The 10,429-nt window shown below is 39.9% G+C and overlaps 1 non-coding gene across 1 annotated transcript; it reads right to left on the bottom strand.

Annotated features, from left to right (window-relative positions):
* Positions 1-9,656: 9,656 nt before the first annotated feature.
* On the bottom strand, positions 9,657-9,763 carry LOC112932603 (U6 spliceosomal RNA). Its single transcript, XR_003237503.1, has one exon. It is a non-coding gene; the product is annotated as a U6 spliceosomal RNA (small nuclear RNA).
* Positions 9,764-10,429: the final 666 nt, after the last annotated feature.

Raw genomic sequence — 10,429 nt, 5'->3', positions numbered from 1 at the left:
GAGCCTGCTTCTCCCTCCGCCTGTGTCTCTGCCTCTCTCTCTCTCTCTCTGTGACTATCATAAATAAATAAAAATAAAAAATTTAAAAATTAAAAAAAACAAACAAACAATACTTTCACCTTGCCAGTCATTGGGGGGATTAGAAATAAAGCATGCAGAGCATTTGTTTAGATTCCTAGGGCCACTGAAACAAATTACCACAAACTGGATAGCTTAAAACTGCAAGAGTTTATCCTTTCATAGTTCAGAAAATTAAAATCAAGGTGTTCCAGGGTCACCCTCCCTTCAAAGGCTCTAGGGGAGAATCCCTCCTTGCTTCTTACAGCTTCTTGGAGTTGTAGGCCCACAAAGCAAGAACAGCCATTGTTTGTTATCTTTGCTCCTATCTTCACATAGTCTTTGCTCCTATCTTCACAGAGTCTCATCCTCTTCTCCTGTGTCTCAGTGTCTTTTATAAGGACACTTGTCATTAGATTTAGGGTCCATTTGGATAATCCAGGATAATTTGGTTTCAAGACCTTAATTTAATGGCATCTGCAAAGACCCTTTTCCCAAATAAGGTCATATTCACAGCTTCCAGTGATTCCATGGATTACCTTTAGGAGGAAGGGGGCAGACACCATTTAATCCACCACAGCCTCTAATATGTACCCAGCATAAAGCAGCCACTTGATATGTAAGCCACTGCTCAATAATTAGCTGCTAGTATAATAGTTATTATTATTATTCTCAGCGTGGAAGAACAGGGCTTTCGTCACCTTCACCTGGTCCTTCCTTCCTGGCCTTACTCCTGGTGGGAAGAGAGCCTAACCTGAATAACACATCAAAGCAGTGTTATGGGAGTGGCCATATTTACCAGGAGGGATGTGTGTTTGTCTTGTAGGTGTTCCACTGTGACAAATCTAAAAGACCAAGTCTACCTTTAAAGATGACTGTTTATTAGCTGCCACCTTCTCATCTTCTTAGGAAATGTCATCTCCAGAGCCTTGACCTCTTATTACCAAGAGGGAGCCAAGATGGATGAGGAAAAGTAGGCTAGAGGGGCTTAAAATAAATATGGAGGAGTCCAAGGAGGGGTGAATCCCCAAATGCCTGATTCAAGCTGACTCTGTAGAAAGAGGAAAAAATATTTGCTGCCATCATTTGGCCTTCATATGTGTTCATTATGAGATGCTGCTAAGTGTTTTTATAATAATGGAGCACAGCTGCACACCCCAACACCCTCCCTATCCAGTCCAATTCCCTCACTTTAAAGCATTCCTGTCTCTTCTTCCCCTCTCTACATCAGATTTTTCAGGCTGCATGGTATATTCAAGCTTCCCTCCCAAATTTACTTCTTCAAATGCATCTGGAAGGAAGATATGGTCCTCTATCTGATCCTTCTGTCAGAGACCAAACAAAAACACCAGAGCTTGGTGGGAGTGGAGGCAAGGTCAAATGGCCTCTGAATTCCGTGGGGTTTGTTGATTTCCTGGGCTTTACATTACTCTCCACACCTTCTTTTCCTCAGTCTCTCTATCCTTTCACCATCCTTTATTCAACCTTATCCCCATGCTTTAGACCCAAGCCTCATATCAGAGAACCCAGCCAAAACTCAGCCTCACTCCCAGACTCCAGGCCAGACTCAGTCTTGGTCAATAGAAAAGTCTGGAAGGCAGGGTGGAGCAGCATCTCAACCTTTGTCCCTGGTTGTAATCCCTGCACTGTTTTTAACTTCTGGTCTTTGCTGGTTGTTCCCCATTTGCTTATCTCAAATCCACTCTCTTTTTACCCTGCTCTATACCAAGAAGCTGACTCCTTCTTGGTATGCCTCATAGTAAAGAATGCTTCATCTCGGCTCCACTGCCAAATGACTTTCAGCTGGGTTTAACTGAGGGAGGCACTGGCAGGAGGTGGCGAGTGGTAGTAAAAACAGGTCGGGGACTTACCTGCTGCCATGGTGCACCTTCCTGCATCCCTCATGGCTATGGTTCCTGCCAGACAGTTGTTCTTTTACACCTCAGCTCCCTGAGCCCTTCAGTCACAAGGGTGGTAACAGCCTTCCCCTGCTGGTTATGTCTGCGTACTTCATGATCTTGTCTGCTTCTTTGAGGTTGACCATGAAGTCTCTTCATTTGAACAGTCTCCTAGCAGGAGCTTTACCTGTGCATGGTCCAGTTATCTTCTCCCTTCTCAGTTGCCCATCTTCATCCCCTATCTGATACTTTGGTTATCTCTTTGGAAAGGGGTAGTGGATACTCTACTGTGCCACCCGGATCTCTCAGCTCCATGCTGCTAGCCTTTGAAGACAGTGCCTGAAAGACTAGACCAAATTTCCTTCTGTCAAGTCCTAACCACATTTTGCCATTCACCTGTCTGAATCTCCCACTTGTTCCCCAATCCTCAGAAAGTCCATTAGTTGGTCCTCTCTCCCTCTGTGACAAGTGTCTCTGGTTTGAGCCAGCTCATCACCAACTGACCTCTAGTGCTGATGTTCTTTCTCATGATAAAGATGGTCCTCAGTTCCCACTATGTGCTGGGCACAGTGTCAGGTACTAGGGACACAGAAATTGACAAGAGGTAGTTTCTGCCTTTGAGGATTCAAATCTTAGATATGCCACTTTATTAGATGTATGACTTTGTTAAGGAGATTAGAAGAAGTGGCTAGAAAGGTAGGAGGAAGATTCAAAGAGAATGGTACTCTGGCAACTTCCTCAGGGAAGAGGGAGAGACCAACTGTGTCAAATGCTGCTTGATGGGTCACATAACATAAAGACTGAAAATTTTCACTGGCTAAGGTTGTGGCTACATGGAGGTTACCAGAAAGCTTGACAAGAGCTGTTTTAGTGGAATGGTGGGGGTAACGGCCTAACTGTAGAGTAGATTCAAGAGGGAAAGGGGGTCAATGATGTGGAGATGGAGTGAATGATGTGGAGACACGGTTTTGCTATAAAGGGAAACAAAGCAATGTGGTGGCAGATCATAAGAGGTTTATTTGTACATTTAAGACAGGAGATTTTGCAGCAAGATTTTATACAATGGTGCAATGATCAAGAGGAGAAATTCCAATGATTCAATATTCAGTCGCTGGAGCGAGAGGAGACAGAGATGTATTTGGTGCACAAGTGAGCATAGTGCTCTTAGGAGCATGGAGATCATATGTAGGAGAACAGAGGCAAGCAGGTTCATAGATAAGAGACTGCCCTTCCGACTGCTTCCTTTTTCTCAATGAAATAAGGAGAAAGGTCATAAGCTAAGGGGGAGAGAAGTTAGGGAAAGACACCTGTGATTTCAAGAGGAAAGAAGTACATAAATAGTCACTCAGGGGAATGGAGGGAGAATGGATTGATAGGGCTTGTAATTTGGGCTGTTGGAATGATTTGATTAGATAATAAAAGAAAAGCATTTAGCACAATGACCTGTATATAGTGAACATATTTTAAAAATAGTTATTATTAAGTCAATCTAGTGATGTCCATGATATGCCTCAAAGTACTTTGAGAACGTGGAGGAAGTATCCCTCTCAGGAAAACTGGGGAACTAACTCCAGAGGCAGTGAATTGAGAGCTGTTCTTAAGGATGAAAAAAGGAATGATGTAACAATTAAAGAACACTATGTGCCACACATAGTACTGAGTATGAACCAACTGGTGACCTATTTGTGTAAATAATGTTTTATTGGAATGTAGTGATATATATATTTTTATGAATATATATATCCATATTTATCCATTATATATGTATACATATATTTTATGGATTATCTATAACTGCTTTCATGCTACAATGTCAGAATTAAGTAATTGCAATAGAAACTGCATGGCCTGAAAGTCTAAAATATTTGCTATCCAGTTTTTTACCAAAAAAAGTTTGTTCATCTCTGAACATAGAATTAGATAATGAGTGGTTGTGAACCTAAGAAAACAAATCAGAGACACAAATAATATCCTTATAGAATGAATCCATTAGAAACAGCAAGGAAGAAAAGCAATACCATTAGAAACAGAATTACTGACGTGGAAGAAACTGCTAAAATCATCAATAGCCAATGCAGTTAGGGGAGAAAAAAAACAACAACTCATGGATTAAAGCAATCAGAAGGAAAACAGATAAATATCGACAATCTTATTCTCAAATTCTCCAGATATTTAGAACAGCTGAAGATGATATCAAGGATATTTGGTATTCCTGAAGTAGAAAATTCAAAAATATGGAACAGAAAGAGTAAGAATTCAGATATAATCTAAAAAATTTTCCAAAAATGCAGAAAGAATTGAATATGGAGCCCTGAAAGAACATACCATGTTCCCAGAAATCCTAATCTAGGACAACCCACAGTGAATCATATTCTGATTCAGTTTCAAGAATCAAGAACATCAAAAGAAAAAAAAAAAAAGAATCAAGAACATCTTCAGACATCCAGATAGAAATTGTAAATAATGCACAGGGATAAAAAAATTGTGATCTCAGAACACAATGGAATAATATTCATAAAGCTCTGAAGGGAAGAAAATATTCTTAATATTTTTCATAATCTGTCAGCCTTACAACAGTAGTTCTCAGACCTAGGTGCACATCGGGATCTCTGGAGAGTTTTTTTAAATGTCCTATGTTCAGAGGGCACCCTAAACCAGCCAGATCAAAATCTCTGGGAGTAGAGTCTGGACAACGATATTTCTCAAAAATTCACCAGGTGACTCTAAGTGCAAGTGATTCTATGGTAGGATACTCAAAGTGTGAACCCCAGTTCAGTGGCAACAATCATGGAGCTTGGTAGAAATGACGTGTCAACCCCCCACCCTAGACCTACAGAAATAGAGATTTATCTGAGACTTTAACAAGCTCTCCAGGCAATTTGGATGCTTGCTTTTGAAAAGCTTTGAAAAAGAATCTCTTTCTCTCATAACGTTTTGCTCACTTTAGATTGTTATAAAGCCTCACTGGTTCTGTGAAAGGGTTCATTATCTTTTGATGTAGTGACTTACTGTCCTAGAAGATGGGGGGAGGGGCAGCCCCGGTGGCGCAGCGGTTTAGCGCCGCCTGCAGCCCAGGGCCTGATCCTGGAGACCCGGAATCCAGTCCCACGTCGGGCTCCCTGCATGGAGCCTGCTTGTGTCTCTGCCCCCGCCGCCCCCCCCCCCCTCTCTCTGAATAAATAAATCTAAGAAGAAGAAGAAGAAGAAGAAGAAGAAGAAGAAGAAGAAGAAGAAGAAGAAGAAGAAGAAGAAGAAGAAGAAGAAGAAGGAAGAAGAAGAAGAAGGGGGGATGGGGGGAGAATCTCTGTGTGAATGACTGAGTGAAGCAGAGGCCAGCACTAGTGATATACGCCATCCAAGTCCTGAGCTCTCTCTCTATGACTTATGCTCAAGTTTTCCCTGCAACAAAGACTGTATCTGGAAGCTTTCTTTGTTCACTCATGTAGATTTTTCTAAGCTGACAAATGTTGTAGATCAGAACCAGAAGTTTCTTGCAGAGGAATCTATTAGGAAAGAATATCCCTTTTAGGGGGGGAAAAAAAAAGGTCTAGATAGAGATTCAGAGATAAATCTATAGATGGATCTCAATATAGATTTAAAAATATTTAACAATTTATAACATTTGGATTTTAGCAATGTCTTCAGTTGCATTTAAATTTATTTTTTTCTTATATCTGTGTAAAATTAAGTTAACTAATTTTGATACAACATGCATAGAATGATCCCACTACAATAAAAGTAGTTCTGTATCCATCTGCAAATATACAGAGAAAGATGTTCACTTGATATTATTTATGAGTGATAAGACTTGAGGTGCTTTTTGAATTTTCTTCTTCCACACTGTTGAAATCCTGAAAATGTAAACTATTCTTCCAAAAATACTGAAGTGAATTTTCTAGTAAAGAAAAAAACAAAAAACACCCAAATCCTGAATTTATTAATTTGACCAGGATGATCAGGATCTGTGTACCAGCTCATAACAACCAAATTCACAAAGATTGTGAGCCAGATCTGCAATACATTAATTAACATACCCATTCCTAGATCTAAGATTCATCATCCAGAGAAGGCACTTACTTTTTAGGTGACTAGATTTACTCAGGACTCTAAACTACATATTAGAGAGTTGCTTAATGAGCATAGAATTAGAGAAAAAGCAGTAGGTTTTGTCTTCTTAGGAAATTTCTTTGAAACTATCATCAGCTAATGATTTGTTCTTCAATGAAGCAATTATTCTTTGTAAAGACCTGTTTTCTTGCCCTAAAACCAAGACTCTCTCTTCTCATCCTAAATATTTGCCATAAGGTACGGTTTCCGAAGAAAATGTTGGAGCAATTTCCAAATCACAATTTCTGGAAGACCAGACATAAATTTAACACCCATGGTAGCTACAGTATCAGAGGTTGGCATCTCACACTTATCTCTACAATCTTGGGTTTATCTCACTTGGAAGTTGTCTGAGTCTTCTGTGTACTAAATACATCCTTTTTCTGAGGAACAAAAAGAGTACATACAATGTAAGGAAGTAGAGCCTGTGGGGCTTTTTTTTTTTTTTTTTTTTAATTTTTACTGAAAAACAGGGCATCTGGGTGGCTCAGTTGGTTGAGTGGCTGCTTTCAGCTCAGGTCGTGATCTCAGGGTTCTGGGAATAGAGCCCCGAATAGGGCTTCCTGCTCACCGGGGAGCCTGCTTCTCCCTCTCCTTCTGCTCCTCCCCTAGCTCATGCTTTCTCTCTCGCTCTATCTCAAATAAATAAATAAAATCTTAAAAAATATTTCATGGGAGACACACACACATAGAAAGAGAGAGAAAAATCTTAAAAAAGATTTCACGAGAGAGACAGAGAGAGAAAGAGAGAGAGACAGACAGAGACACAGGCAGAGGGAGAAGCAGGCTCCATGCAGGGAGCCCGATGTGGGACTTGATCCTGGAACTCCGGGATCACACCCTGAGCCAAAGATAGACAGACGCTCAACCCCTGTGCCACCCAGGCGTCCAAAATAAATAAAATCTTTAAAAAAAATAAAATAAAATAAAAATTTAATGAAAAGCATAAGTTAAATTCAATCTAAGGCTTAAAAGGTGATTAATTGGGCAGCCCGGGTGGCTCAGCGGTTTAGCGCCGCCTTCAGCCCGGGGCGTGATCCTGGAGACCCGAGATGGAGTCCGGTGTCAGGCTCCCTGCATGGAGCCTGCTTCTCCCTCTGCCTCTCTCTCTCTCTCCCTCTCTCTCTCTCTCTCTCTCTCTCTCTGTGTGTCTTTCATGAATAAATAAATAAAATCTTTAAAAAAATAAAAGGTGATTATTTTCAGTGTATTTCATATCTTTCTTTATTAAAAAGAAATAAACACTTCACTCCGTTCTTGCATTGACTTGGGTTGAACTCTTTCATGGGTGAGAAGGAAGCAAGACTTTCTACGCTACTAATATAAATGATCCAGGATGTGTCAGTATCATAATTTAGAAACTTAACTCAAGATCAGGATATTTTTCGCAGCACAAAGACTATCTCCTTCTAAATTTTAAGTAACTAAACTATGATGTATCAACTCAATTTAAGTTTTCAAACAATTATTCCACTAAGTTTATGTATATGAGCTTTGAATCCTAGTAGGTTAGAATTCTATTCTCCTGTTTTCTAGCTGGAAATCCAGTGTAAAACAAACACAAAATCAAAACCCTTTATTTACTTCATTTCTAAAACAGGAAAAACATCACTTACCTACTTTTTAGGGGTTCTATAACATTTGCAAAGTAATATTAAATGTTTAGAGTACATACTAGGAGCTAAATAAACGAAATTCATTTGATAATCAAAGATATTTAAAAGGGCTTGTCCAAATAAGAGTTTGTAAATTTTTTGTTTGAGAGTATAGCTTTTCTCATGTCCCATTTTTCAAATCACTGACCACACTTGGAATAGGTGGTCAGAAGATAGAGAAAGTACCAGTAATATCTAAATCATTCTCAACTGAAATTCAGATGTAAGCACGAGCATACCCACTTAAATTTACTTGGTTATCTTCCAGGAATGGATTCATTGTGATAATGCATACAAACACATACATATTCATAATATATTTTACACATTAACATAAAGCATTGAAAGACATGGAATATGTTAATTTTCCCACATTTGTGGTGGTTTCTTTTTTTCTTCTTCCGCTTTTACTTTCTTCCTATTTCCTCCCATCCCTTATGAATTTGGGCTCTCTTCTCTCTACTTTTTATCAGGGGAAACACAGTCTTTGCTATACAAATGTTTCTCTAAGTTCTAATTCTAGTCAGTATCTTTTTCCGGAACTGCACACCCGCTTCCAACTACCCATTTGGCATTTCTGTCCTGATGACACTCTAGACTGAATGTACACAAAATTGCATTCACCATCTTATTCCCCCCTAAACAACACCTTCTTCAGAGAATCCTATGTCTAAAATTGGAAATAAGCTGGTTTTTTACTCTTCCTCTCCTGATACCCTATGCTAATCAGTTAATCTGAAGTCTTTTGCCATAATGTCTAATTATCTAGTCTCTCCTTCCTATTCCCTTTTCTACCTTTCTACTGAGTGATTTTTACCTCAGTTTTTATAACAACCTCCTAAATGCTTTCCCTAGCTCCAGCCCCCTCCTATACAATCTGGCCTAAACACTATACCCGAATGAACCTTCCTAATTCACAAAGGCAATAATTTACTTTCACACTCAAAATCTGCCATTGTGAAACAGAGGAAATATAAACTCATGCTTGGCATCTGACAGTCCCTAGCATGTGTCATCAGGTTATATTTTGAGCCCTATCACCCTCGATTCTTTTGACCCCAAGAGTGCATAAATGAATGGCCCCACAAAGGAAGATCTAGTTTGTAATTCTCTTTGACCCACACATGGTTTATACATTTGGAATCAGCTGTTTATTTCACTTAGTTGCTAACATTTACATAGGCTTTGCAACTTTGGGCTTACATTGCCACATGACAGACACAAAGCTAGGCAGTGAGTGCCCTTTAAAATTGAGAAACATGCCCTGGTTCACCACAGCTTTCATCTGATTGGTGCTATACTTCATCTGGTCCTGGCTAGGTGCCAATAAGCATGTGAATTTATGACACTTGCCCTATATTACCTAGTGCTCCAGCCAAATGCATCATTCCCAAATGCACAGCATGCCTTTGTTTATGTTGTTCCATCTTTTTTTTTTTGTATATTTTTTATTGTAGTTTGATTTGCCAACATGTGGTATAACACCCAGTGCTCATCCCATCAGGTGCCCCCCTCAGTGCCCGTCGCTCCGTTACCCCAACCCCCTGCCCACCTCCCCTTCCACTACCCCTTGTTCGTTTCCCAGAGTTAGGAGTCTCTCATGTTCTGTCTCCCTCTCTGATATTTCCCACTCATTTTCTCTCTTTTCCCCTTTATTCCCTTTCACTATTTTTTATATTCCCCAAATGAATGAAACCATATAATGTTTGTCCTTCTCCGATTGACTTATTTCACTCAACAGAATACCCTCCAGTTCCATCCACGTCGAAGCAAATGGTGGGTATTTGCCATTTCTAATGGATGAGGAATATTCCATTGTATACATAAACCACATCTTCTTTATCCATTCATCTTTCGATGGACACCGAGGCTCCTTCCACAGTTTGGCTATTGTGGACATTGCTGCTATAAACATTGGGGTGCAGGTGTCCTGCCGTTTAAAAATATGGAACGCTTCATGAATTTGTGTGTCATCCTTGCACAGGGGCCATGCTAATCTTCTCCGTACCGTTCCAATTTTAGTATATGTGCTGTCAAAGTAAGCACTGTTGTTCTATCTTTTGTTGTTGTTGTTGTTCCATATTTAATAGAAATACCCTCTCCCTCGATTTTTCCTGTCTTTAAGGTCCATTTCAAATACTGAATCTCCCGTGATGCTTTCTCACCACCAGCTGGATGTTACTGCCCTGTTTTTGAGCCTGTGTAACATTTTATGGTTCTCTTATGGCCCACTCTTCACTGGATAAGTCATCGGTATCCTTGATTTCTACACTTTCTCAGGGAGATGTATTAATGGACACTTGCCCCCTACTCCTCAAGGCTTTCTGAAGGAAAAGTTTTCCTTTTGACACCTTCCCTTCTCCTCCTCACAGAGATGGAGTGAGTCTCCCTCTTTCCCCTCAGGGATCTTCCTGTATACACAATGGGAATGCTTTGCTCTACTTGTCAGGAAAAGCCCTGATATGGCAAGTGAGGTTGTCAGCAATGCCTGAGTGTGTACATTTGTCCAATTATGAAGTTCAGGATTAGGAGGCCCACTATTGCCACAGGAGACAGGATTTTACTTCCAGATTTTTCCAGCAAACAAAGCTAATATTTTCATCTGCTTGAATACTTATCTCACAACTGTATTTAAACTCAAGCAGGGAAAAGGAGGCATTCTTACTGAGTATCTTCTAATCCCAATAATGATTCACTCTGTCTTAAAGTTTC

This window comes from Vulpes vulpes, chromosome 13, assembly GCF_048418805.1.
Source record: "Vulpes vulpes isolate BD-2025 chromosome 13, VulVul3, whole genome shotgun sequence".
NCBI lineage: Eukaryota > Metazoa > Chordata > Mammalia > Carnivora > Canidae > Vulpes > Vulpes vulpes.
This window is presented reverse-complemented; position numbering and strand designations above follow the sequence as displayed.